Here is a 25,360-nt window from a genome sequence, read left to right as displayed (position 1 = left end):
TGAAATAAATACTTTCTGCAATAGCACATCCAACCATATTCACACAGTCTTTATCGTTATTTATTTATTCAGCCGTTTTTTTCTTACTGCCAGCATCTCATAAAAAGAGTCAGTGCTCACAGCAGCAGTGATGCTCTGTATCCACTTGTCCTTCTCCTCAGGGGTTGGCGCCGAGATGCGGTACACCACATGATTGCCCTCTACCAGGCGGCCGTCCGCCTCCGTTTTGCAGGCTTTCATCAGCTGTCTGCTGTTGTTAGGGATGTACAGTTCAAAGCAGTTAGGCTTCCTGAGATCCTTCACCTCACGGATGCTCAGATTCTCCAGCGGAATGATCACCCTGGGTTTCTTATCCGTAGTATGTTTAAAGTAGTAAAGGCAGTTGTCCATCAGGATGAACCACCGCCTTTTCCATGTTTTCACCCGACCTCCTCCCAGTTTGAAGAGCCAACCCTCTCTGTCAGGGTTGAAGAAGGCATTGTTCCCATTGTCTTCAGGAATCTTGAATGGCTCATTCTTTATGCTCTTATAAAGATTTCGGAGGAGATCATCTGGCAGGTTGCCTCCATCATTGATTCCTCGATTCATGGAGATGAACCTGTCCACACTGGGCTTGTCTCACACATTTGGATTATGAAGGCTAGTCTTTAGCATGATTATGGAAAATGAAAGTACATAGCAGGTGTCAATGTTTTGAAAGACTCCAGGATTACGTTGACAGTACCTCTGCGCAAAGGCCTCCATCATCCTGTCAATCTTTTGTGCTTCTCCTGGCAGACGGAAACTCCAGAGGAACTGCCTGAGAGCCTGCACCAGGTTGAACCCTGCGAATTCATGAAGCCCAAGAAATGTTTGGAGGACTTGGATATTGAAGTCGTCTCTCTCACCCAGGTAATCCCCAATGGCTGTTTTGTTCAGCCCCTCTCCCTTGTATAGGAGCTGGGCGATGTCCTCAGACGTGTGCCGGAGAAGATTGTTTTGTACCATGAACAAGATACCCTTCTTAGGGTCCATGTTGAATTTCTTTCTTCCCATGGCGACATGCCTATTCTTTTCTAAGATTTGGCTGCGTTTGGTGCTGGATTCAAGGCCCTCCACTTCCATGAGGGCCTCTCTCAGCGCATCCCGCAGCCTCTGGATCTCCAGCAGAAGGGCTCCTTTCCTCAGCCGGATGTCCTCAAGTTCAGAGTGCTTCTCTGGACTCAGGTCCATGGAGACTGCAGCAGACAGGAAAAGGAGATCGTCAGCGGGTGTGGAGCTCAGCAGGTTGGCCATCTCTGCCAGTTTGGTTGTTGGTTCAACTCCCATGGCAGAGTAATCGTAACATTGTTAAGCCCTTGAGCAAGTCCCTTAGACCCAAGTGCTCTGACCCCAAACTCTCCTCACTTCGGACAAAAGCATATGCTGAATATATGTAATCCCAAAGGGCAGTTACAGAAGACCCCAGGACCGGAGTAACGTGGGAAGCAATTACTGATGCCTGGAAGCTTTGGGGCATGCAAATAAACTGCATCCAAAGGCAAATGGCTAATAAAAGAATGCTCTGAATGCCAGGCATTCGTCCAGCAGTGAGATCGTAGAGATAATGAATAAAGATAGAAAGTGTGAATAAAGATAAAACATTTTGATTGTATTTGCGAAGCGATGCTGGATGTGCTGAGCTCACCGGGAAGGTCATGTGGTCCGCATTCCCTCCCCATGCACACGTGATCAGCTCAATCACACCGAAATTGTCGGTTTGCTGCCCTTCAGGGAAACAATCTAAAGGGTGTTACGGGAAAAGTAATCGATGCAAGAGCCAATGATGTTCTCCTGGTGCCTACCCTTGTTTATGTTATCGTTACTGACACAAACAATGATGAACGATAATAAGCATTTATAAGCCATGATGACCGCACCATTAACGTGGAGTTGCACTAACATCTGTTTTTATAGCTAACCAGCAAGTCAACCTCTCACCCTGGTAATGCAACAGCGCCGGTTAAACAATACGTTTACACAGAGTGCTTGTGATCAGTGGCCTATACTACGAATCAGGGTTACTGGCTTATCGAGGTAACTTGACGGATTTAAGGTACCACAGTTTAAATGAACTTCATATTTGTTCATCGGGATGTCTGAATCGGTGCTGATCAGTACTACGATGCCAGTTATGCAATGTAGTTTTGATAAAACTTTTCTGTCATTTAACATAAGAGGAAAAAAATAATTATACTGTAGTCAAATTGGCTGATATAAAATCGTTTAAAACTGTGACAAATTTTGCCTTTTTTTACAGTGTATACTTCCAGTCACAAGGTAGCAGATACGGATTTCTGAAATAGCAAAGGTAAAGGTCAATGATTAATATCCCTCATCTCTTTTAAAACTATAGGTAAGATGCTGTTTTGATATCCTGTCTAGGGTTGGAGTGTAACAGTATTCACGGGAAAGGGGAATGGGATAAAGGGACAAACGGGGTTGAGGGCAAGAAGGGAACACCAGTGGACAAAGGGATATTTTTTGTATTTTCATTTTTTTTCATGTATAATACTGACACTGAACAAATAACCCGGTGCAAAAGACTTTGGGAGTGACCACAGCCAAAATAAAAAAAATCCCCAACTATCAAGTGCGACCCACAGCTAATCTCACCTAAGTGCAAAAGAAAAGGAAACCAAAAGACAAACACTCCACCTCACTCCCTGACCAAATAAACAGAGTCCAACACACACTTGCAAAACAAAATAGCTAGGGGTGCAACGGATCGCGGTTGATCCGTGATCCGTACGGATTACAACCCACGGTTCGGAACGCACGTGATCCGCGGATTAACTCGTTTTTTAAACTTTTAGATAAATAAAAAAAAAATAACCGCAGATAAAACAGTGTTTTCTGCTGATATTGCTTAAATAATAAATAATTAATTACACAGAAGTCGTGTTTACGTCAGCGGAACATGTGACTCAGTCAACAACGATGGCTAGCGGCGGAACAGAGGAACTCGAAAAGCCTCCCGCGTCATTCAAATCTTTTGTATGGGAGCATTTTGGCTTTCCTGTAAAATATAATGATGACGGAAGAAGGGTGGTGGACAAAACAGTTACATTGTGTAGACACTGTGGCACGAGAAAGCCGTATGAAAGTGGCAATACATCGAGTATGGCCACGCATCTGAAGCGACATCACCCCGGTGTGCAGACAGGATGCAAACCGAAGCAACCACAGCAACAGCTGCTCACCGCTGCATTTAAGCAGCACTTTGCACCAGAATCAGAGCGGGCTAAAGCTATTACCAAATCTATCGGGATGTTTATCGCGGCAGACATGAGGCCATACTCTGTTGTTGAAAACAAGGGTTTTAAAAACCTCCTAAAAGTGCTTGAGCCACAGTACGAAATACCCTCGCGCACACATTTCAGCATGAAGGTCATGCCTGAACTTTACGAACAGGAAAAAAGCAAAATCGTCGCAGACTTATCAGATGCATCCTCTATTTCGTTCACCACAGACGGGTGGACATCAAGGGCTACCGAAAGCTACGTGACTGTGACTGCCCATTATATAACAGCGGGATGGGAGATGCAAAGTCCGGTGCTACAGACACGCCCCCTCTATGAGACTCACACAAGCACAAATCTAGCGCAAATCCTGATAGAAGCAGTAGCTGAGTGGAAGTTAAAGAGACACAATGCATGTAGCAATATCCCAGTCACCACAGATAATGCCAGAAACCAAGTAAATGCAGTGACAGAAGCTGGACTAGGGCCACAGATATCTTGCTTTGCACATGTGATAAATTTAGCATGCCAAAGAGGAATCTCAGTTAACCAGATGGATCGCCTTCTTGGGAGGATTAGGAAGGTGGTTTCTTTTTTCCACAGAAGTACAACAGCAGCTCATGTCCTTAAAACAAAGCAAGAAATGCTACAGCTACCAGCCCACAAGCTCATACACGACGTCACTACAAGATGGAATTCCACATATGACATGTTGGAGCGCTATCTTGAGCAGCAGGCAGCAGTATACTCTGCACTGACAGAAAAGACACTGAAAAAAAATATCAGAGACATTGTCACCTTGTCTGATGATGATGTGAAAGTAGCAGAGGAGGTCCTTCAGCTCCTCAAACCTCTCAAAACAGTCACAACCCTATTGAGTACTGAAAATGCACCATCTGTGTCCATGATCCTACCTCTGAAAACCAGAATTATACAATCCATGTGTGCAAATGAGGAAGACACCAGCATTACCAGAGATGTTAAGGCTGCCATAAGAGGGGACCTGATTTCCAGATACACCAACCCCCCTGAAATACAAGATTATCTTCACAGATCTACTGCACTTGATCCAAGGTTCAAGTCCTTGACTCACATAGAACCAGCCCTACGCGAGAAGACATACACTGATCTCACAACTGAGATTGTGGCTACTGAAGAGGTAAAAAATAATACAGTTATTCATATTATTTAATATTAATATAATTAAGTTATAAAATATTTTAACTATTATTTATGTGAATATTTGATCTTAATTTTGAAAATTACCAGCATATGTTATTGATTGCCTATGAAATATATAACAAGAAATATAGTTAAATAACTCAGTAATTTTTTCTGCAGGGTCAAGCCACAGAGCCAACACCCTCTGAAGAAGACACAGGGCCAAATGCATCTCCTCCACAAAAGAAGTCTGCCATAGAAGAGCTTTTTGGGGATACATTTGTGAAAGAGTCAGACACAGAGAAAACTTTTTACAACACAATCAAAGAGGAGGTAGCGTCATACAGGGCAGCAAGCAGTTTGCCAGTGGATGGTGGTAATCCGCTGGCGTGGTGGAAACACAATGAGTGTAAATACCCTCACATTGCAAAAATGGCAAGACACTACCTTGCTGTGCCTGGCACTTCAGTTCCTAGTGAGAGGGTATTCTCCACAGCAGGTGACATAGTGACAGCTAAGAGGTCTACTCTCTCCCCAGAGAATGTAGACATCCTCATCTTTTTGAAAAAAAATTTGTCATTATAAGGTTTGGCCTGTTTTCAGTTCTCAGGTTGTTTTTCAATTGTTGCATTGAAGTATTCAAGTATTGAGAATTTTATTTAAAAATTGTATTTATTCAGCTTTTTCAGTTATTTCTTGGTTTTATTTTTGTAATTTATTTTAGTTATTTTTGATAAAACCAAAAGTTCCTTGCCATACTGTTCTTGTAATAAATGAGAAGCAAATTACATTTGACTTCTCCCCTTTTTGCTGATCCGAAAATTGATCCGATCCGTGACTCAAAATCCGTGATATGATCCGAACCGTTAGTTTTGTGATCCGTTGCACCACTAAAAATAGCAGTCACTCCCTATGCAGCAATACAATCACACATACATAACATACACACAAGTCAAAGCAACAAGGGGGCTAGTGAAGACGTAAACCAAAGAAAACCAAGCGGGGAGACAGCAAGCCAAACTGAGGTCGCGGGGGGGACCGGAGCCTGTCCTTGGAACAACAGGCGTAGGCAGGAACCAACCCTGGGCAGGAGTCAACACTCTGCAGGGCGCAAACACTCACAACTCAGATTTGCCAATTAACCTACCCTGCGCACTTTTGGACTGTGGGAGGAAACCGGAGCCCCTGCTGGAAGTCTTTCCCCATTCACCAGATTATATTGCCAGAAGACTGAAAATTAGATATCAAATACTAGAGTGACATAAAAACAAAAAACAAGTTTGCTTGTAATGAGACGCAAAACAGAAGATTATCTCTTTTTATATTTTGAGAAAACATTTTAATATTTATCCAACCGGTCAAATGGTTTAATACTTCATACAGCAGCATTTCTAAACTCATTCCTCAGCCCACCAGACAGCTCCACGTTTTTGCTCTGTCCCAGATCCCTGCATGCATGAACCAAACAGTCACCTTTTACTGCTGTGCTGAGAGCTTGGACAGAGCAAAACTGTGGATCTTTGCAGTGGGGTCCAAGGACTGGGTTGAGAAACCCTGGCATAGAGGAGACTGCAGTGAGAGCCAAGAAAAAAAGAGATTAGAGAGGAAGGTAAAATGCTTCCATTAGCATGGCAAATAAGCTGCAAGTACAGACCCTGTGCTTCCATTACAAACAAAAAGCCTGTATGACCCTCCTAAACACACAAGTCAGATTAACTTAACCAGGGGAAATAAGCATTAAACTTGGCAAAGACTAGACTATGAAAAGGGAAGGTGAACATCATACTTACACGAACTTCTGCTAAAGCAAATGGAAAAACCCCTTTTAACTGAATCAAGTTACTTTAAAAAATTAATAATTCAAAAATAAATCAATAAAAATTAAGAAAAACACAATCATGCTTTGAACTAATACTGCAGTCAGTCCTAAATGTTCCCATGACATTCTTTTCGTCACGACGCACACTCGGTACATACTGGTTAAAAACCATTTATAATCCTTCATGTATCAGTCTATGATGGAGCACCCCAACCTGGGCCGCCCATCCAACATGGCAGATTTCTGCCCCCTGGCCCCGGAGACTAGCAGACTAACCTCAGGAAACAGGGAACCAGGGGGACATGGGCCGCTGACTGTATGGGCGACCAGAATGAGGTGAAGCAGAAGGTAGACTCCACAGCAGAGGACCGAGGAATGTAGAGCAAAACCAGGGAACCTGAAGTGGCAAGAACACAAACCAGGACAGACATATAAAACCCAAGCAAACGCATCAGTGGCACAGCCCACCAGCTTGTGAAAGATGGCTACCTGGCATCATGAATCCCTTAATCAAAAACCTTTGTGATGGCAACTTTGCCACCCAGGACTGATCCCTTCTAAAGACCTCAAGTTTCAATGCAAGGTTTCCGAAATGTTTTGAAACATTAGTCCATGTGACTGCTGTGGTATTGTTCCAGGCAGGGAAAACAACTTAGGAGAAAATTTCCGTGCATGTTGGGTGTTTGTGGTACTGTTGGGCTGAGGGGGTAATTGAGTGACTATTAACCTTTGAAATCCAATTATATTATTTAAACAGGTTAGTAGTTAGACAGTGTGATTTAGATGAGGATAAGGATGTTTTATTGTCATTACAAAACGTGTTCTACATGAAGGGAACAAAATGAGGCACTCAGATCCGGTGTATTAGCAATAATAAAATAGAAATAAAATCGAAAGAACAATACAATGAATAATATGGTAACAATTAAAATAAAATATAATAAAGACATTAAGATAGATTCCATTAGGAGAATTTAACCATGGATGTAAAGTGAGCAGGTGTGAGTGTAGCAGAGATTACTGAGGTCTGTGTGTAATAAAGTATATGTGACACTGGCTGAGGAAGCAGCAACGTGTGTGTGTGCAAAGTCACAGTAATAACCTGCAGCACTGAAGGATCTATTGCAGCGAAGCCCTGACATGTAACACTGGTGATGAATAGCAGTGTTAGATATAGGTATAGTGAGGTACTTATAATTATAGTAGGTGTAGGATCAAGGCCTGGATTAGATTTAGTTAGAAACATACAGGGCAAATCTAGATAACACATACACACACAGATTACATATAATTATAAATTTAGGGGCAGTGTGTAGCTCAGTGTGCTAAGCCTGTGATCAGAAAATAGCCCACTTTAGCCCAGCCTGGGCACATCTGTGGGTCCTTCAGCAAGGCCTGCTGATTCTCCACAGCTATATATATTCAGCACTGACCTTTTTCCATTCAGTGGTTGTTAAAATAACTTTGTGTAGCCTAGTAATGGTGTAGTGTAATATTCTTTGGTTTGTAATATAAGGGATTAAATAATATCTTCTAAGTGAGATACAGGCCCTCCACATTTTCAGTGAAAGGAGGCCAGACAGCATGAAAGCTCTTCCTACATTTGCCTCTGCTGTATCTCAGATTTTCAAAAGGTAACATAGAAAACACATCCTTAACCTATTGTCTGAAGGCAGGGGGTCTGGAGGACTTCCACTGTGTGAGAGGAGAAGGCTGTGGCTCTGGCCTGTGAGGCGGTGTATTGTTTTTCTGCGGGGAGATGTGAGCATCGGGTGAGACTCGACTCAAATGCAGCCACTTTGAGACAGACGTGGACTTTAAGGAAACACAGACTACACATGGAACAGCAATGACTGAGCTGGGGAACGCAGTGAGGGCAGACATATTTATACACAGCACACTAATCAGCGACAAAACAGGTGTACAGGGTTAGGATGGAGAACTATAATGGGATACAGGAGAATTAGGAGGGTTACAAAGGGCCAGCAGCGACCCCTGCTGGCATGAGTGGGAGGAGACATGAAAAAATAAGAGATTACAGATCATGACAGGAGCACCAAGCACAGCAACAGTGGGGTCATGCTCAATTATCACACCACATATATTAGAAAACATTATGAAAATCTGTTCCCAAAAATTGTTCAAACATCAGCATGAACGAAACATACGACTGGTTGTACCTAGGCTACACTGGCACTGACAGCAGAGTGTAACAAATTACCAGCTACGACATATATCTGATGATTCAGAAGAAAGACAAGTTGAAGAAACAAAGTGGTTAATTGACTATTGTATAATAATCAAATCACTTCATAATCATGTAATACATAATATGTCACGATGGGAAGAGGGACAATCCAAGGGCAGCCTTGTGGGTTTTATTGCTGAACCAAAAGACATGAATAGAACCCAAGAGGAGGAGGAGAGCACAAATAGGAGGGAGGGAGGAAGGAATAAGCAGGAGGAGTCGGGGAGAACCTACTAACACGGGGAGCAGAGAGGGGTCCTCCTCCTTTTTGGGTAAAACTAATTGCTTGTGACATGGTAAGAGGCAACTTCTTTCTTGAGAGAATTTCTTTAAAGGGCAAGACAACCAAAGCTGTAAATCTAACAGGAAAAAATAGCCTTTGTAGAATTCTATGTGAAGACCCTCTGGACCAGGCGCCCTGCCGCTCTGCATTGTTTTCTTTGCATGTACAACTTTGTACTCCATAATTTTAATATTTTATCACGAAGCCTGAAGAGCAATATGAACTATATCTTGCTTTAAGTAAATTGTCTCATCCATTATTAGATTTAAACACAGTCATAATCCACAGCAAACTGCACTTACAGCCTTCATCCTGCTCTTCAGTCTTTGACGTGCTGCATCTAAATGGGGACTCGTCAAAAAGCCAAGTGGAGCTGTCATGAATGAAGGCCGTATTGAAGCTTCCCCTGCCTGACAGCAGGTTAGTCTCTCATTTGACTAAAGTATATTTAATTTCTACAGAACTTTGCAGGCTCATCTAGGATAGAGAATTTCTGCTGCTGAGCGCATTAGAAGAGATTCTCAGAGGGAGATACGAGTCCTAGGTGCCTGCTGGGTACATATTCAAGACAGAGTTAGGACCGACTTCAATAATTCTGCACTGTCTCCCAGATTACGGGAAAAAATTGTATTTTACTGAAAATTTCATTTATGGAATTTTACCTTAGACTTGGTCAACAGCCATGTGGATAAATTTCAGAACTACAGACGGTCTGTGGGTTGGGGGGGACAGGCAGGTTGGCCAGTGGGGGCACACGGAATGCTCCTGGGGGTGTGGTGGGTGTGCTTATATGATTTACAGGAGCCGAGGCTAACAAAGGCACTAAACAGCACAAACAGCCTCATGTACGAAGTTTTACATGAAAAGGGGCCATGGGCTTGTTGGCACTATGTTTCTTAGCACTCTGACTAATACAGCCAACTGGACCATCTACCTCTTCAAAAAACATCCATGCAGAGTTTCCTGCCTGTTTCTGACAGCTTTCACTGTTTTTCTTTTTTGCTCCAGTATCTTGACCTTTACAATCTGGAGGATTGCTACCCTCCAACTAGCTGTTTTGGGTCAAAATGGCCCCATCTGTGTTAATTTGCATCATTAATTACAGCATAAATCGATACATTCCAGATGAATTTTTAAGGTAATTTCAACAAAAGCCTGTAAAAGTGTTAGTTCTGTTAGGCAGAACTGAAAATATGATGTTAAATGTATCACAGTGCAATTGTATTAAAAATAAATCAATGACTTTGCATGACTATTTTTGCACGACAGATTTAAATTTCATGTTTATAGTTCAATTTTATGTTATATAAACAAAATAATTTTTAATACAGTGCATTTTTTTATTAATTCAACAGCACCCATGTTCAATCCACTTAAGTTTGGAAGGTGTATTGGAAGGTAACGCAGATATTTCTTAAGTGGGCATCCAGAGATATCGTCCCCCCTCCAAGCACCCCTTTTCTCCACTAGTTCTGTATGGAGCTCGACAGGAGGAATGGAGAGGTAGAGAAAGGGGTTAGTCTCACACATAATGTAATGCAAAATAAAGAGTAAATACAAGTGCCATGAAGCAGAATTGAGCTCCAGCAGGCCTCGACTTACAGTAAAGGAATTGTAAGGCAGACATGCTAACAAAACAGCTTTACATTCCCAATTCCAAACCATTAATGGGCAACTTTAGAGTGACAACGGCTAAAAAAAACCTTAGCTATAAGCAGGAATGAAACGTTGTGAAAAGCCAAGACTCCACATGAACATGTTCTCCCCTTGCAGAGTCAGATCACGCATTTGAAGTGTTCCCAAGTGTTTGTGTGTTTTAGGTTCCTGTTAGTGAGGGGTCCTTTGCCGTTCTGTCTGACATCCAACAGAAAGTCCACTGTGTCTCTGCAACTTAAGCTGAGTCAGTGTAAGTGTGTGGCTCAGTAGCTCAAGTATTTGGGCTTGTAATCCAAAGTTTGCTGGTTTAAATCCAGCTTCAGATGGATAACTGTATGTTTATGGGCCATTGAGTTATGAAAAATAATCAATGTAGTGAATCACTATATTCTCAAATTACTTGTACTTTTATGAACAACACCGTTTATTAAACAAACAAATCTACATTGGCAGAATGAAGAATTAAAAATGAAAATAAACTATCATTTAAGAAACTGTGGAAAACTGAATATACAATATTTGTAAATTGAAGGAAGAGTCCATTAACTTAAAACCGTTTTTTGGTGGATTCTTTTTTTTTACAGTGTATGACGCGCTTGAATTCACTGAGCTCAAGTGTATGTGAAAATTAATATATTTACATCTAGTATGTTTCATGGCTTCACTGTATTTCCCTCTGCAATGATCAGTTTCATCTAACTGGTGATGTTAAAGGCAGAGCTGAAATTTAGTTTAGTCATGACCTCAAAATTTAATTGAGTAGGTATTCTGTACAACCAGACGGAACTGCTGGTTGGGCTGGTCATCACCTGCTTTTTCTAAGTGAGGTCAAAATGTAAAGTTTCAAATTGCACAATATATATTAATCTGTTTTTAATGTTTTTACAAAATATTTTTATGTGTTTGCATCTTATATTTTGTATAATGGGCTTGTACATTTGATTCTTCCTTGATTTCGGTGTAATGAAGTGTAACTAGTGAAAAAGAGAGAAGCTTTTGGGAAGCATTATTGAGCTGATTGTCCAGAGTCACTTGGGTGATAATTAAGGTCAATATAAATCACCTATTACCCACTGTAACCCTTTGTATTCCCCCCGCACACTCTGTTAACAAAATAAGAGGGTTGAAGTTAAATCAGGTTAAAAAGGTAAATTTGATCCTCCGCCTATCGCGGAAGATGCGTTCCAGACCCATCAGCGATAGGTGAAAATCCACAATACAGAAGTTTTTTTGAAGTTTAAGCCTTAAAATACCCCTCCCACATGCTTTAAACATATGTAAACTCATTAAAACAACACATATATCTGTATGTCGGGCTAAGGATATGAGTGACATAATAATAATAATAAAAATGAAATAATAATATGTAATATATATATATACACACACACAACTTTCTGTCTATATATGTAATGGAATATATAAAAATAAAAACATATATGGCTCTTACATATTCTTTTCATACTTCTTCATGTAGCATACTGTTGATTCATTCAAGCCATAATGGCGAACGCCGTCCGCATAACGCTTTCCTTCCCGAAGCACATCCAGAAGTTTTACCTTCTCCTGAATGGTCAACGTCTTCCATCGTAGGGCTTAGAACAAAACGAAAACAATCGGACCACAAACAATGTACGGGAAACGCAGAGAATCGTGAGGCGTCGGAGAAAAATCTGTGATTTAGTGGGGGAATCGCTGTAATTTGAAATCTGCCAATCCTGGTTTTCAGCACCATGGACAGAAACCTGTCGTTTATAGGGACCTATTATGCCCATTTTCACTGTTCATAATTGGATTTTTATGGTCTGCTAGAATAGATTCACCCTTTTAATAGATGATATCCTAGAATCCAATATATTATTACAGGGCTGTTTTCATTTGATATTAACCAAACGTGATATTTTTATTTTTACTTTTGATATCTCATCCTTTTCCCCTTATCTGATAAGAGCCGCTGTCCGCTGAGACAAGCTGGTGTGTTTTTACTGCTCATTGAAAAGTGGGTGGTGCGGACTTTGTGTATTACATCACACTCTGAGACAGTCACTGACTGGTGGGCTCTGAGGGGGCGGTGTGACCTGAAAATCATCTATCAATCAACCCAGGATGGGGGGACAGGCAAGTGTAAGGCAACAGTGCTAACCACTGCACCGCTCCTGAAAATCATGAACCATTTTAAATGTTGAAGTTTTTTTGAAATATTTATTAAATTTAAATATTTATTAAATCAAAACATTGAGCAGTATACATGATATAGCGACTCATTAATGAATAAACAATATAATAAGATTCAATTTTGCTTTCACTACTTAAAGCGCCAGAACAACGCATTTGAAAAAATCAACAGCTATATCTCTTACCAGAAATCAGGAACAGGTTAAGAAAATCCACAGACTTCGTCGCGAGCAGTTTAATATACGAACTATTTCCTTCTACCCAACTCCACACACCAATAATATCACTGCGCAGCAGATATCGCCAGGGAGCTCGCGCTCGTGTCTAATGCGCAGTGATACGAGTAGTGTACTTCGATAGAAGCCCGACATTTCTACGACTGATATTTCCAAATCTGAACAACTCCCAGCACAACTTTGATGGATAGATAGCATTAAGGCCCCTCTAAAATATCTTTTTATAGTTTTGGGGTGAACCTCCCATTTAAACGAAGTACATCGTGGTGCTCATGAATTTGAAAGCCTAGATGCCTCACCTCGCTTTTCCACAACGTGTCAGCAGCGCCACCATCTTGGAGCGGTAATTAGGCATAAACAAGCAACATGTCAGGGTGTAGATGGAAAGATCTTTTGGCCATAACTTCTTTACTAATTAACGCATTTATATCTTACAATTATGTAGAATAAATAAAAAAGCCCACCACTACAATATGATTAGTATCGACATTTCGGTAGACTCCTATGTTGTAATAAAACTGTATGGTCCTCTGGGAGTTGGGCAGTAGAAAGGAAATGTAAAGTATCAATAAGAAATACTATTAATGAAGTAGCCGCCCTATCCTTTTACTTTGTATGGAGTGTGCATACAAGACACAACTAATGCAGTTGTACTGTTATGTATATAATTTAAAAGGTATACTTGCCAGCAAAAGATTGAGTTAATAAAATTAAATGAAAAGTATTAAGACCCCTTGTCATTCATAGTATTATATACTTCTTAATTTTACAAAGACTTTTTTCCTATCATATTTTTAAGTTTTTGAAGTTGATAATCTGGAAAACTGCTGCCTGGGATCAACTATCCATTCTTGACTCTTGGAATAGGAATTGAAGTCGAATAAAACAGCCTTACAGCACCCTCTTGTGACATACAGTAATATGGAAAACAGAACAATTACTAACTGAACGCAACATCCCCCCTTTACTTATGTATTCTTCTTCCTGCAGCAGCACTGTAATCTATAAAAGACACGCCTTACCTGAAACATTTATTCCTATAAGGTCACTACACCCCAGAAAAAACAATAATGTAAGTTCAACAAAAAACATTGTGCTTGTGCCTTCCTGTAAGTGCACAACCTTTTCACTATGAACTGCCTGTTTTGCTTCCAACAGAAATCAATTACAATTAGAAATGTTCCATTCACTGAGGACCACAGTAAGAGGATCTATGAACAACTGTTATATATTTTACACTGAATCTATCTTTTCCTTTAAGGTATCTCTTTCTAACCAGAAAATCACAGTCAGAACATGCATTTCATTTCTTTGTTTAATTCTGTGAAGTTCCATAGTCCTTGAGCCGATGATGGTTTGTGTGCCCTGGCTGCACAGCTTCCAGTTCCTTAGGCCATTCCAAGCTCAACTGTTCTTTCAGGACCAGTCTTTGGCAGGGCTGGAAATTTGGGAAGTCCACTGGGTACTGAGGCCAAATGGGCAGCATGCCATGCTTTCCCGTCAGCCAGGATGGGTCTCGATGGGTGCAGAGAATTTCTGATGCCCTTTTTGCACATGCGCTGGTTTCCACAGCCGCACTCTGTGCCCTTCTCTGAATGAGGGAGTGCGAGCTCCCTGTCTTGCATCACAGTACTGTTTCATGTGAGATTGGCAAAGAGACACCCAGCAATGCACTTTATTATCATGTCACTTAATTATCACTTATGCCCCTTCAGTATCAGGCCAAGTACAAACACTACACAAGCAGAGTATTCTGTGGGGAAAGATTAATGTCCTCAACTGCTGAGAGCAGCGTGCTGGTGATGCTCTGTGCTCATTACATCTGTGAGTTCATTACTCTCTGTAGTGCTTTTCAATGCTGCATTGAGCAGTTGCCAGGATGTTATGCTGCCTCTGAGGATAACTGTTTGTTTTGAAGTAGAATAATTCTGAATAATTCAGAAGATGGATACAGATTTTCTCTTATTAAACAAGACACTGGCTCACTCATAATTGTCCAATAAGAGATAAGGAGCATTCCTATTGAACAATCATGACTTCTAGCTTAAGTTAACTCCGCTAACTGAGAAATCCTGCTTAGTGGAACACCTCCCAGGTCAGAAGAGAACAACTACAACAACCAAGAGTCACTACCTGGCTTCTGGTTATTGTGCATTAGCTCACAGCTCAGACTGGGAGTCATTTCATAATGAATCGACTCCTCAAGTCCAAGCCTTGCAGTGGACTGCAAAGCATCCAGGGACACTGCGCAGCACGTTAAAGGACAGCTCTTATGGAGTGACCACTAAACGTAAAAGTGGAAAAATAAATCATTTAAAAAATGTTAAATGAATAGTTAAGGAAGATGTAGCATTTGATTATGTCCATGCATTTTATAATCTATTCAGTACAGGATCATAGGGGAGTCACAATAGGACATACTGTAAGGAAGGGGAATATTCTGCCAAGAAGGTCAGTGCATCATAGGACTCACTGACAGACACAGACACACACAGGCACAAGGAAACAAGCAGCAGAACATGCATATTACATGCAGAGCCAACAAGCCTGTAGGACCTAAGAACAAACTTAGATTTGGGTTTAAAGTGTTCTATCTGGGATTTTCTTGCTGTTGGTACTACAGCCAGACACACAACAGTCTGTAGTCATGATCCTCGTTCCCCAGTAAAATACTCTTATTTTCTTTCATGCGTACTTTGACAAAGACATCAGCTTAATACAATGCACAAGGCTCACAAGTTGAAACTTCAAGAATAGGCACAGACCATGACATCACCTTAAAACCAGCTTGGAAGGTGATGAAATTGTAACCTGGCTGTCTTCATCGCCTGATTTAATCCCCATCATTAACTATGGGGCCTTAATGTAGCATAAGATTAACCACGATCACAAACATTACACTTCTCAGAGCGGCGTCTAGGAGGTTGTCCTAGTTGCTTGTGTGTGTGTGTGTGTCTGTGTGAACTGATACCAGGCTCATGATGGTCATTGACAAGAAAGGGCATTAAACTTGGCAAAAGGGACCGCAAAGAATGGCAGATTGTTATTCTTTATATAAATTCAATAACTAACTAAGTCTTCTTTTATTATTGCTTCTCTTAATAGAAAAGAGAGAAAAATCCATCAGTTTCTTTTGTTTTCATTTGTAACTAATTTTCTCTAAAAAAGAATTTACTTTTAGCAAGACAAAACTTCTGAATTCATTTTCTCAGTCTGTCAGTTTGCACGCACACACACACACACACACACACACACACAGTCAAATGCATTCATAAATGTATATATATAGTCAGGAGTGGTACTTTCACCACGATATGTCACCCATGTGCACTGTCTTCGAGTAGTGAACCAGTTTTCAATACAATGGTTAAAAAGGCTGTTACGATCCTCAGTCTAGGGTTGAGGACCGCCAGAAAGGTAAAGGGAAAGGAGAGGGGAAAACGAGACAACCAGGGTATGGGAAAAGGGAACACGGGACACAAAGGGATCTATTTTTGTATTTTTTTATGTTTATTCACAAAGACTTTCACACACAATAGGGCAACAGACTTCGGGAGTGACACCGCCAAAACAATAAACAAAACACCACTAACGAACACGTCCCAAACTAAGCTAACTCTAAACGAAAAGAAAAATGACACAGACTAATCCTAACTCCCTAACCAAAACACAGAATAAGCAACACGTACGCAAAACAAAACAGCCGTCACTCCCTACGCACTTAACAGAAACCAACATACAGAACACCAAAGCCGAAACACAGTATCCGAGGGGCGAAGCAAGAGAGGAGTCAGGAGGAAGGCAATAGATCACAAACCAGAAAGCAGTCAAAACCAAAGGCAAAGGTACAGAGGGATAAGGCAAGAGACGAAAACCAGAAAACCAAAACTGTCATACACGATCAATCAAAAGTACACAAGCAACCCAATAACGCAAAAACCAACTGTGAGCAGAGCTGCCGCTACTCTCCCGCCACGGCCTTTTAAATCATAAATGCGGAAGTAGCGTATAGCTCGGGGCGTGGCCAGGTCCGGGAGGCGGAGACGAAGGCAGCCGGACAACGATCAGGACAATCCCCCCCCCAAACCTTACGGCACGTAACAAGGCTCAAACCTTCAGTGCCTCGTTGTGCCATCTCTACCAGTGTTTTTTTCAACAGGGAAAATACAACTTGTATGCTGGCCTTAGAAGCACAACTTAAAAGAATAGCTGCCATGCTTCTGCCTAGCATGGCAGAGGGAGTAAAATGGTATGGGACTGCATTGGTGCTGGTAAGGTGGGTGATTTACACAGAGTACAAGGTGCAATGAACCAGCAAGGTTACCGCTCTGTTTTACAACTCATGCCACCCCCTGTGGTCAGCACTTCTATCAAGCAGCAAGGCTGATTCAAAGCACACTGGTGAAAGATGAGGAATCCAGAGAACTGTCCTGCTTGACTGGCCTACAGAATCATCACATCTCCAGCCTATCAAGCTCATGTGAGACCAGCTTCACCGTGAGGTCAGAGAAAATACCAAGCCAGTCCCACCTCTGGGAATAGCAGGATTGAAATTTCCCCTAATATTGTCATAAACGGACAGCTCTAATGGCAAAGGACTGCAAAGCTGTAATTGCTGCAAATATAGTTTTCATACAGTTTGATTAATTGAAAATGAAGATGAAACTTATTGCAATATTTATTATATCACAAAGCAGAAGGCAGCAGGGAAAAGTAAAAAAAGAATCACCCCAGATGGGACTTAAAACCACAATATCCAGCTCAGAAAGTCAGGGCCGTGGGCGTTTGGCCAGTGGGGCAACCGGCAGACCTGAGCTTATGACCGGGACACTTGACTCACAATGGAAGCTCAGCAAATTATAAGCAAGCCTGCAAAAGTGACATGAATGGATCTGTGTAATCTATGGTAAAATGCATCTTGGGGCCGAGACACTAACACTCACAGTCCATGAGAAGATGACATCCATCACTGGATCTCACTCAAATGCGCTCATCGAGTTTCCGCTATGCCTTTGGCATTTAATGTTTGTACTTAGCTATAGAGTGGCAGGAACACAAATGAATGGGAAGTTTATTTGCATTACAGCAATACGTCACACATGACTATGTAAGGGAATAGATGAAACCCTGCATACATCACTATACTAGTGCAATTCAGTACAAAGTGCACTGACATGATTCATATGATTTCTGGTTTGTTTGGAAAATTTAGGTCCACCATAAGCTATGTGTTTTATTTATGATGCACATTGATGAAACTATTTGGCTGACACAATATCAAACTTATTTTATAATTGTGACGCCCGCTCCGTCCGCTCCTCGTGTGTGCCACGCCCCCTAATTACCCACGTGTGATTTCCTGATCGTGCCCAGTCGTGTCTTGTTTCCTGCTGCCTTGTTTCATGTATTTAAGTTCCTGATTTGTACTAACCCGTGTCTGTCACTGATGTTACCTTATGTCAGTCTGTGTCTGATGTCCCTAGCCCCGATTCCTAAGAATAAACCCCCGTTTTTCCGTATCCCGCTTGCCTGCCTGCTCCTTCCGCACGATCGCCGCTCTCTGTTCGCGATCGCTGCCCACGACCCGTGACAATAATTTTAAAGGTTTAAATACAATTCTGGGTGTTGGACATCCTGTCAGCCTTCCCCTCAAGAGAGAGTAAACGATTGCAGGGCATTACAAAGGTCCAGAATGGATTTTTCATTTACAGATGTCTTCTTTGCCTCTCGTGACCAGTATCTCACTCCGGACCAGTGGTGGATCTCGTACTCAGGCACAGAGAATGGGTCCTTCCGCCCCGTGGATCTCCTCATCCCCTCAGCCACAGATTCCCTCCAAGCTGATGGGGTAACTATGGTTGGCAGAAGTGGGGTTTGCTGTTCACTGTCATCCGCTTGACGTTGATGGACCACTTGCTGAGGCTGAGGATGGTGGTCTTTACGTATCCTCACTGTTAGGCCTCTGCACACCCATTTCTTTTGCTGACCTGTTGCACAGAAACATTTCATAGTAAACTGTAACATGACTACAGCAATTATTTCAATGTTGTTCAGTCAGTGAGAATCATTTACATAGTAGGGAGCAGATAAGCAAGAAGGGAGGTGGTGCTGCAGAATATGTAAAAGAGAACTTGCAGGCAAGGGAGCTCACTGATAAAAATATAGCTAGAGAAGCTACAGCGCCCTCCACAATTATTGACAGCCCTTGTAAATATTTGTGTTAGGTTGAAGAAACAGTTGTTAATCATTTCTGTATGATCAGCAATGAGTGTAAATATATATGTATACGTTATTTCTTATCTTCTAGCCACATACTCTTAGCTATTGTACTCTAAGTAGGTGGTTAACAGCTGCCTACTTAGATAAGAATCTCACTTCCCTCTCTTGCGCCCCCCATTGACTATAAATAAAGAAGCCAAGGGGAACCACCCTTTGTAACACATTCTGCTGTAGTTTGCATTGCAGAGAGTGTGGGTACCCTTGCAAGTAAAACTGTAACCTGTGTGTGTCTCATGAATGTGGAGTTGGGGTGGAAACGCCGGGCGCTTTCCCCAACACCTCTAGACCTCTGAAGGTTTGCTGTACTATCTGCCATGTAATGAGCCTCCGTCACCCGTTCATGTATTTCCCTACAGTTTTGGAGATGCTGTGACCGAATCATCAAGCCATCACAACTTGGCCCTTGTCAACTCAAATCTTTAGGCTTGTCCACTTTTCTGCATCCCAGTATATCCTACACATTGTTTATTTGCTGCCTAATAGGTCCCACCTACTAGCAGGTGCCACTATTACCAGGTAATCAATATTATTCACCTGTTAGTGGGCGCAGTGTTTGACAAATATAGTTTAAAATATCAGTCATTTAACCTAATTCCGAAATATTAAATGTGGAATGGAAATAATGGAAGCTATTGCTTATGTGGAGTGAACTGAACTTAATTTTGAACAATGTTTCAAATTGCTACATACCTGAAATGTTTGTGGTTTCTTGTAGAAAGAACAGAAGCACTTGAGGTTTGCCTCCAGGACATCACACCTCCTATTAAGCACCGTTACAAAGTAATTTCCTTGAAATATCATCAAAATTTTTTTTTTTCTGGACAGCTCTAAGACTGGGTTTCCGTGGGACATTATTAGGATTAGAAGTAATTAAACCAATTTGGTCTTACATAGCATTAAAAATGGTTTAATTGACAAACAACGCCTTAAATGGCTTTAAAAAGCATGACGTTTTAATGTCATGTACATTAAACATTTAATATACACACAGGACCAGTTGGCTAAATTCTCCAACCTGTGATTGGCTGGTTTGTGATGCTTGTGGATATCACTGTGCTCTCAGAATGGAGCAGTGTTGTGCAAGTTCACACTTTTCATGATCTAGTTCAAAGTTCAGTTCATACATGCTCAAAGTGAACTGTTCACATTCATAGCTCACAATTTAAATTTTTGAACTAGTTCAAAGTTCAGTTCATTTTATTTTTAGGTGCAATATATAGTCTAAATCAAAATTTATTTTGTTTTAACATACATCTATAACCTACCTACATTCTTGCATATATGGACATGTATAGACAAAGGACACAAAATATTATTCTTATTTATGGTTTATTTATCTCTTGCCCCAATACTAGACAAGGGAAGGAAAAGAAAAGTACTGTAAACACATATCGGCATCATATCCATCTCAAATGAAAACTAGACAGAACAGAATATTTATTATTCAGCAAAATATCTCTTTAGTTTTATTTAAAAAAAAAAAAAAAAACTCACGCTTCTTGAAGGTGTGTGGCACCATCTCACTGAACTATTAAAAATAAAAACTTTCACATACAGAAGCCATTGTTGTAGTAAGTAATGAACACTCCACAGACCATGCCTATGGCTTCAGTCCAAACTGTTTTTTGTTCACGTTTAACAGCAGTTGCTTTTCAAAGTTGGCATCTCCCAATCGGTTTCTCCTGGGCCTAAATATCTGGCCACCAGTATTGAAGAGTCTCTCCACTGGAGCACTTGATGGGATTGCTGTGTTATATTTGATGAAGAGCTTCTTCAGTTTGGGCAGCAGCATGTATTCAGTAAACTCGTCAGTGGTTGGGGCGTCCAGATAGATGTCCACCTCAGACTTATTGACAGCTGATGGGCTTTGCTTGAACTTAAAAAAGGATGAAGCACTCTTTTTCCCCTCTAGGTCATCAGGGGGTTAAAATAAAGGTTTGGATGAGGGGGCGGCATGCCGTCAGACCTGGTGTAGCTGTAGGCTTTGAACTCTCATCCAACAGACCATCCAAATCATTTTTCAATTGCACAATGGTAGGAGCCAGGTAGCCGAGGAATGTGTTTTTTTCCCCCTGAAGGATGTTCAGAGCACATGCCAAGGGACCCATCACACTCACAAACTTGTTGATGAAGTCTATTTCCTCTGGAGTGAATCAACGAAGCCCAAACTCATCACAGATGGTGTGCAGAAGGAGTCTGTCATACTCAGGAGTGGCATCCAATGGCACTGTTAGATTGCTGGTCTGGGGAGTCAAGGTGGCTATGTGAGCCAGGCGCTGCATTGAGAGGAACATAGAATTCCAACGTGTGTCGTTCGGAGTGACAAAGCCAATCTTTAGCTTTTACTCAACAAAATCTGAGGCTTTCGCACTCCTTTTCACCCTATTCCACAGAGCAGATGCCTTGGAAAATACAGGCCTCGCTAATTTGTTGTACAGCCTATCCGTTACATTCTTTGCATCTGTGGCAACAAGATTTAAAGTATGGGCCATGCACCTTCTATGAGGTGGGAGGCAGGGATCCTCTAACTCTGACAGAGGTGCAGGCTCAAGACCATCGTCCTCATCATCGGAGCTCTCAGCAGGGGTAGATCCTGTGTCACTGCCTTCAGTCACCTCATCAGCTGCTCTAATAACAACACTGTCTCCAAAACAGCTGAATGCTTTGACGAAATTGAAGCATTGTCAGTCACTGTGCACACAATTTTGTTTTGAATTTTAAATTCCTTGTACACATCCGTCAGCACTTTAGCCAGGACATCATATGTGTGTGACCCTCTGACACGACGACATGCAAGGGCTGCTGATCTCCTGAGTGACACATCATTTTTATCAAGCCAATGAATTGTGATGCCCATGAATCCTTTGTTGACAGCTGACCAGCAGTCAGCTGTTGTGCATACAAAGTCAAGCTCAGCAAGTTCAGCTTTTAAATTACTGATAACCTCAATGAATTCCTTATTCATTAGTCCCTGCACCTGTCTTCTTGAGGGCACATGTCTGCCTGGTTGCAAACCAGTTACTAGTTTTATGAAGGAGGGTTTTTCAACCTTACTCAGTGGCTGTAAATCTCCAACAATGTAGTCTATTATTAATCTGTCTACCTGTTGCTGGGAGATTATACCCCTGAAGGCAGCAGGCAGTGTGACTTGAGTCGTTTGGGGACTTTGGCTGGGGGTTTTGCCCTTCCCTCTATGACCTTGAAGGGCTTGCATATATGCTTTCACGCTGGACGAATGCTTCAACTCAACGTGTCTTTTCAAATTGGAAAATGAGGTCATTGATGTTCTAACTTGTTTTTTCAGCGCAGGTGGACAAAGCTTGCACAGAAAGGTTAGGTTTTTACCGTCAGAGTCTCTGTGAAACAGTGTGTAAAATGCCCGTAAATTGTCAAAGTTACAGCCAGCATCATCCGTGTTTTCTGTGCCAGCTCCACTAGTGGTTGAGCTTTCCTCCTCTGCGCTTGCCATGGTTACTGCTGCAGCAGTTCGCTTCGCGCTCATGCGTTGCCAAGGCTGTGCCCTTTGAGAAGTGTGTGTGTGCGCATTATGGGAAACGTAGTGTGAAGCTAAAGACATTAGATTCGACTGTCCTTGGCTTTACACTACGTTACCCAAGATGCACTGCACACAAGCACTGAGCGAGAGTCAGGCTGAGCATTTTATTTTTCGAGCGGAGGAGCCCTTCGCTAGTGCTTGAGTGACAACACAACATGCTGTTTAAATGTGTGAGCCGACCTTGTCACTCGACTCATCAGGTGAAAATAAATCCCGATGTTTAATTGCATTCCAACAGTGAACGACGTCTACGCCGTTCATCACACATAAAATTCACGTTCAAGTTCTTGATTTACTAATAAGTTGCGTTCAGTTCAAAGTTCACTGAAATATGAACGTGTTCAATGAACGCGTTCTTTTGAACTCGTTCATGCACAATACTGGCTGGTTGTCACTTGATACCTTTTCAGAACCTGCCTGTGTTTCCACCAGTTTAGAAAATGAACATAGGTGACAGTGACAGTAAAGGTTCATATTGTCACGTTCAAAGCCGGACGGAACGGCGATCGTGCGAGGCGAACGGGCAGGAAGCAGGCGGACAGGCGGAAGTCGGGGTAAACCAGGGATTTAATAAATAAACAGGGAGCAGGAGACATGAAACGCCAACTAACATCAATGACAGACAAAGGACTCAGGTAAGACACGGACTGAAATACACAGGACTGATTGAAAATAATCGGACACAGCTGGGTACAATCATGAAAGAACACGTGGGTAATCAGGGGGCGTAGCACACACGAGGAGCGGACGGGCCGGGCATCACACATATGTATTCCGTTTTGTTGGATTTATTCTTTTCTGTTCCAGAATAAGTTTTATAAGCTGCCAACTGTCCTTTTCGCACTATTAAAGATGCCAATAACTGAACTTTGCAATCTGCCTCATGATCTCTTTGCCACTCAAGTGCCATAATATTTTATTTATCAGACCCGTGGCATGGTTTTCATTTACAATGCAAAGTTACTCCGATAATAAGCTGGCTAGTTGTTTTACTGCTGGCACCGGAAATATTAGACAAAACTATATTGGTGATTGACTGAATTATCCAGATATGCGGATGGTTTGGACACGATGGCCCCTCCCACTTGCACTGATGTTATGAGAACTATTTTTTTTTTGTGGTGGCCTATAGCCTTGTGCCTTTGACCGAATCACAGCCATGATATACCGGAGTATCTTCTTATACATTATGTTATTGCTTAATTATACTGCACTCATAAAGCATTATAAACACAGTTATAAATATTTTAAAAAAAGCATAACACATTATATCCACCATTATAACGCTTTATGAATGCTTTATGACACACTCAACTATAAGGCACTATAGATACCTTCATAATGCAATACAAAGCATCCTTAATGCTTATACCGATCATTATAATGCATTATGAAGGTATTTATAGTGCACTAAAGAGAGCTTCATACATCATTCATTATGCATAATAAGCATGCCTATAATGTGTTATGCCTTTTGATAAATATTTAAAGCCATGATTATAATGCAGGGGCGGCATGGTGGTGCAGTGGTTAGCACTGTTGCCTCACACCTCTGGGACCCGGGTTCGAGTCTCCGCCTGGGTCACATGTGTGTGGAGTTTGCATGTTCTCCCCATGTCGTCGTGGGGTTTCCTCCGGGTACTCCGGTTTCCCCCCACAGTCCAAAAACATGCTGAGGCTAATTGGAGTTGCTAAATTGCCCGTAGGTGTGTATGTGTGAGTGCATGGTGTGTGAGTGTGCCCTGCGATGGGCTGGCCTCCCATCCTGGGTTGTTCCCTGCCTCGTGCCCATTGTTTCCGGGATAGGCTCCGGACCCCCCACAACCCAATAGGATGAGCGGTTTGGAAAATGGATGGATGGATTATAATGCATAACAATGGATTATTATTTGTTGTGATTTTTTTTTAAATTACTAACAACATGGCCTTAAGTGTTCCAGAGATTTTATAGTGTTCCGTAATCTGAGCAAATGGAAGCATGTAGATGTTGAACAAAGAGGCTCAGTGAGGATTATAATTCTAATTGGTGATCAGTGTTGACACACCACAGCACACAGTGTACAACGCCGAAATGTGTCCTCTGCTTTTAACCCATATGTGACATCGTGACATAGCAAGGGCCAGCTAATTCAGCACCCTGAGAGCAGTGTTTTGCTTAGGGTCCCTCAGCGGTGCCTTGCTGGTCGGGGATTCAATCCAACAACCATTAAGCCACCACTGCCCACTGCCAATAACGGATCCCTTGAGGAACTCCACATGTAATTTCTGTTCATTCAGATTCATAATTACCCTTCTGACAGAAAGTAGTGCCTGACTTGTAAAAATAATTCAAACCCATTAAATAAGGCGGCTGCTCCACCTCCTTCCCTAAGTGCTCTAGTCTCACTGATAAAGGGCAGGTAGGAGTAGCTGGTTTGATCAGGGCTGCTGCATAGTTTTCATGTGACCCCATTTCAGTTTAACGCATAAAAATCAAGGTTTATCCTGATAATACAATCAGTCATTAATAAAGATTTTCCAACCAAAGGCTTGATATTCAGTAAAGATCAGTTTAATGTATAAAACACATTGTCTGACCCAGTGTGTAGGTGACACACAACTGGAGTCAGATGAGAGAGAGAGTAGCTGTGGGCTTTGATGCACTTTGTTCCCCCTGAAGTCCTTCCCTCACATTTGCCCTTTTTGTG

General features: G+C 41.8%; 1 protein-coding gene and 1 pseudogene across 1 annotated transcript in view; both read right to left on the bottom strand.

Annotated features, from left to right (window-relative positions):
* LOC125722480 (cytohesin-2-like) overlaps nucleotides 1-9,096 on the bottom strand; it is a 256,228-nt pseudogene extending 247,132 nt beyond the window's left edge.
* Nucleotides 1-25,360, bottom strand: part of LOC125722488 (uncharacterized) — a 172,867-nt gene that overhangs the window by 19,418 nt on the left and 128,089 nt on the right. The gene's annotated exons all lie outside the window — the stretch shown is intronic.

The sequence above is a fragment of the Brienomyrus brachyistius genome, unplaced genomic scaffold (genome assembly GCF_023856365.1).
Source record: "Brienomyrus brachyistius isolate T26 unplaced genomic scaffold, BBRACH_0.4 scaffold39, whole genome shotgun sequence".
Taxonomy (NCBI): domain Eukaryota; kingdom Metazoa; phylum Chordata; class Actinopteri; order Osteoglossiformes; family Mormyridae; genus Brienomyrus; species Brienomyrus brachyistius.
Note: the sequence above shows the minus strand (reverse complement) of the source record. Positions and strands in the feature narration are given on the sequence as shown.